Source organism: Leopardus geoffroyi, chromosome B1 (assembly GCF_018350155.1).
Source record: "Leopardus geoffroyi isolate Oge1 chromosome B1, O.geoffroyi_Oge1_pat1.0, whole genome shotgun sequence".
NCBI classification, from domain to species: Eukaryota; Metazoa; Chordata; class Mammalia; order Carnivora; family Felidae; genus Leopardus; species Leopardus geoffroyi.
This window is the reverse complement of record NC_059327.1, coordinates 49765174-49769810: the sequence shown is the minus strand read 5'-3', so window position 1 is coordinate 49769810 and position 4637 is coordinate 49765174. Positions and strand designations below refer to the sequence as shown.

Genomic DNA, 4637 nt, shown 5'->3' with positions numbered 1-4637 from the left:
TCAGTCCATGGAACATGTGGCTCCTGATCTTGGGGTCATGAGTTTGAGCTCCATGTTGGGTGTAGAGATTTCTTAAATAAATAAACTTTAAAAAATTAATAAGACAGATACATTTCACCTAAATAAAGAATACTAAGAAAAGACTTGCCTTCCTAGAGTTTTAAAACATGTTATAAATGGACAACCACTCCCACTTATTCAACCCCCAAGATAACTTTTGCACTGAAGATAGGTTTTGACCAGGGGCACCTGGATGGCTTGGTTAAGCCACCGACTCTTGATTTCAGCTCAGGTCACAGTATCAGGGTTCGTGGTGCTCTTTTGGCCCCAAGCAGGCAAACATCAATTAAGAAGGAGCCACTTGCCCTTTGCTGGTGGCAAAGTCTAAAGGAAATGATGACCCTGGAATGTGGAGCCTCTGCTCTCACAATGGAGGCAAGAGGACGAGGTCTGGGGTGACAATGGCAGGCTTCTGCTGCTAGAAGTGAACAGAATCACTTCTGATTTAACCCCGTGTCTCCTTTGACATTCCTCTGGCCAACTTGGTCTTCAAAGCACAAGGATTTAGAAGATGAGAAGGATTTTCCAGACATAAAGGAAGAAAAGAAGAAATCAAGAGCTGTAAACAAGGGGGACAAAGAAGCTAAGACAGTATCCTTTGTATTTCTAAGTGGCCTTCACTTCCTGGTGTCAGAAGAACAAACCCCTGTGCCAGATGCTCCAGATTCGAGGTCATTATCCTCTCTGGCCTTAAAGGGGTGGGAATCATGCTCTGGTTAAAGCATTTGTCACAGTATGGTTCAGAACTCTCGCTCAGAAAAAGAATTAAACCCATTCAAAGGCATTTAGAATCCCGAATATTAGAGCTAGTTGAGGCCGTAAACATTGATTTTTTTCATGTCCCCTTTAATGAATGAGAAGACCCCAGCCCAGAGAGGTTATAAAAGACTGGCCGCAGGACACACGACAAGGAGAGACAACAGAGGATAATGCAACCAAGTAGACCTGGGCTGGATTCCCAAACTTGCAGAAATCATACTTACCCGTCGGAGTCCCTGCTACTTCATCTGTGAAATGGGGATAAGAAGAACCATTTCGCATGATTGGTGTGGAAACTAAGATAGAAAACCTGCAGGGGTGCCTATGTGGCTCAGCCCGTTGAGTGCCCTTCTTCAGCTCAGGTTGTGACTCTTGAGCCCTGCATCGGGCTCCCTGTCATCAGAGCGGAGCCTGCTTCGGATCCTATGTCTACCTCTCTGCCCCTCCCCTGCTTACGCACTACGTAAAGTACTCAATAACTATTTTCCTTTCCTTTGGTTTCCAGTGTCAGAGCCAGTACTCAGTGCCCGGGCTCTGGAATCCCAGTTGCTTCCTCTTTCCTCTGGTCCAACTGACAGCAATAGGTAGTGTAATGCAGGTATCAGGTCATGTTGGAGAGGGGCGAGGTCACGGGTGGGCTACAATGGGTCTGTGCTTCTGCTACCTGCCATGGGACACCCTCAGCTGGTTTCAGCTTCTGCCTCTCCCACCGATAAGCTGTGCAGGAAAACCTAGATCCACCTATAATTTCATTTTTCCATCTGAGAAATAGCGCAAAGGCCATTAAAATGGGTATTATCTGGTATTTTAGAAGTCTCCCCAGTGAACTTCTCTTCATCTGTATTTATGAGTACATTCGCTGCAAGAAAAAAATCCAAATTCCTTCCCCTGAGTCACAAAGTCCTCAGTGACCTGGCCCCAGGCCGTCTTTCTAAGATCTCACACCCACTGTCTGTGTGCTCACTGTGCTCTAGACAAATTCGCCTTGTTTCTGTGCCTCAAATATGCCAGTCTGGGTCCTGCCTTAGGGCCTCTATACTAGCCGGGCCTCTGCCTGGAATGCACTTCCCTCACATCTCTGCATGGAAGGCTCCTTCAGAACTCAGCTTGATGTCACCATCTCAGACAACTCACAGAAGAAGCCACCCATTCACTCACTATCACATCACCTTATTTTAATTCTCTATGTAGCTCTTCTCACTTGTCGATCATTTTCTTATTTCTCTAGTTACTGTCTGTCTCACCCTACTGGAAGGGAAGCTCTACGAGACAACAATCTACCTTATTTATTGTACCTTAGTGTCCAGAAACTGTTCTGGCACATGGGAGGCACTCAACAAATACTTGTTGATTGAATAGAATAAGGAATGAACTCCAAACCACCAAAAGTGAACTAAAGAGCATTGTCTCAGGGGAGTGTTCATTCTAACTAAATCCTGCCTCACAGAAAGTTGCCAAGATTCAGAAACTCGCCAGGTCAACCAGGCAGCAGTACATGAGTGAGAAGAGCATGGGCAAGGGACGAATCTTCTTCTAAAGGATCTCAACTGGCTGGACATCCAAAGGCATCTCTACCAGGAGACCTCCGAAAATAGAGTTCTCTATGTGTTTCTGCAAGGAGACTGGCTCAAATATCCATTTAAAGACAGTTAAATTGTGTTTCAAATGCTCCCTGCCATATAAATGCTATGGTCTCTCTTAAATGAGACAATTCTGAATGGGAGTGGTGCTCTCCAGCCAGGGCAGAGCAGTTGTTAAGAAAGATTAGTTACCTAAAGCAAATGTGAACTTTTCCTATTTTGCCAGTACTCAGGCTCTTTCCCACCCCACCTCCAATCTGGACCCACTGAAATCCTGCTACTTCATTTTTTTTAACAAGTTTATTTATTTTGAAAGAGAGAGAACCGGCAGGGGAGGGGTAGAGGGATCTGAAGCAGGCTCTGTGCTGACAGTGGAGAGCCCAATACGGGGTTCGAATTCATAAACCCCGAGATCATGACCTGTGTGACCTGAGCTGAAGTTGGATGCTTAACCGACTGAGCCACCCAGGAGCCCCCCTACATCTTCATTTTTAAGGCACAACTATAATGCTACAGCTTCTGAGAAACTCTTCAATAAGCCAATACTTTCCCAAATTTCATTACCCTTTTGTATATAAATCCATTATATTACTTCTTTTATTTACCTTATATTACAATTACATTTATATACCTAGGGTTACCCTAGAAGATTACAAGTTCCTTTATCTCCCCCTAGCAACTATCACCGTTATTTACACAGAGGAGGTGCTCAATAAGTGTTAGTAAAATGAAGAAAGGAATAAGAGAGGGTAGTGTTACTCCTACTCAGGTGGTAGCTAAACACTGATTTAGGACTGAGAACAGCAGACAGGGGCAGGGATCTTGAACTTCCACCAGCATTTACTTATATGCACAGACCTTCTTTCCTCTCAGCACTGGGAGGATGAAAAGGCAAATCGACGCCTTGCTATGATTTGCTCAATTAACCCGGACGAGATGAACAGACTTCCCCTAACAGGCTTCCAAGGCATGTGATCTCCAGCCATCACGAAGGCTGAACATTAACTGGTAAGATCGGATATATTGCTTACAAAGTTGTTCTCGACTGCAATCTCTAAAAATAATTAAACTGTTTTAATTTTAGGTAAATAAGGCTAGAAAATTCATGCTGGAGACATTAAGTTTTGATCTACGATAACCAAGGCTTCGTTCACCATCACTACCACAGGATGGCCACAGAACAGGATTTCAGAGGGTAATGACTTTTGTTTTTGTCTTCAGGGAAATGAATTTACTCATTTTTACAGGCAACTGGCTTGGTTCCAATCGGTTTTGTCCTCTTATACAACTTTGTCTTCTCCATTTTTTTCTCTTTTGTGATCAGCAAGAGAATATTCACTATTGAAGAACCATCCATAACCAGCCACAGCGTCCTCTCTACCGTCTTCATTTGCCTTGACCTCAACATCCCATAACCAAATCTTAACTCCATGTGCTGGAGCCCTGTCTCCCATTTCTGTTTTCTTTCCTGCTGTTTCTTTTCTTTCATAATCTCCTGTCAGAGTACTCCTCATGTCCCTCCCTATTCCCCATCCTCTGACAGTTTACTGAGTCTTCTACAAAACCACCGATAAGAGTCTCTGTGGAGAATTCTTGTCACTCTAAGGCACTTTGGATTAAAGTAACCAAGGGTTCCATCACCTACTAAATCTAAACCTGCATATATCCTCTGACTCAGTAATTCCACTCTAGGGTACATATAGTAAAGAACTGAGTGTCTATGCACACCCAGCACATGTACAAGAATGTTCACAGCAGCTTTATTCATAATAACCCAAAGCTAGAAACAACAAAATGTCCATCAACAACAAAATGGATAAAGTATGATACATTTACACAATGGAATGATACACACCAAAGAAAAAGAATGCATTATCGCTATACACAACACCATCCATGGATGAATCTCAAAGACAATGATGAGAAAAAGGAGCCAAAACCCACAAATGTCTCCTGCTATCCATCCCCCCCCCCCCCCGCCATATATATAAATCAAACAGGCAGAGCTCATTTATAGGGATAGAGACTGGCAAAGTGGTTACCTCTGGGGAGATCCAGACTGGGAGAGAGCATAAGGGATGCTACTGGAGTCCAGAAACACAATTTACCTTAATCTGGTTTGTGGGTGGTTACATGGTCCTAATACACATATTAAAAGTTGTCATGATTAGTATACTTTATAGAAGTTATACATCAGTTAAAAAGAAAATACATTAAGATTAAAAAAAAGAAAGTAAC

General features: G+C 43.2%; 1 long non-coding RNA gene across 1 annotated transcript; it reads left to right on the top strand.

Annotated features, from left to right (window-relative positions):
* The first annotated feature begins 469 nt into the window (after positions 1–469).
* Positions 470–4377, top strand: LOC123582830. Its single transcript, XR_006704594.1, has 3 exons — positions 470–731; positions 3273–3407; positions 3484–4377. It is a non-coding gene; the product is annotated as an uncharacterized LOC123582830 (long non-coding RNA).
* Positions 4378–4637: the final 260 nt, after the last annotated feature.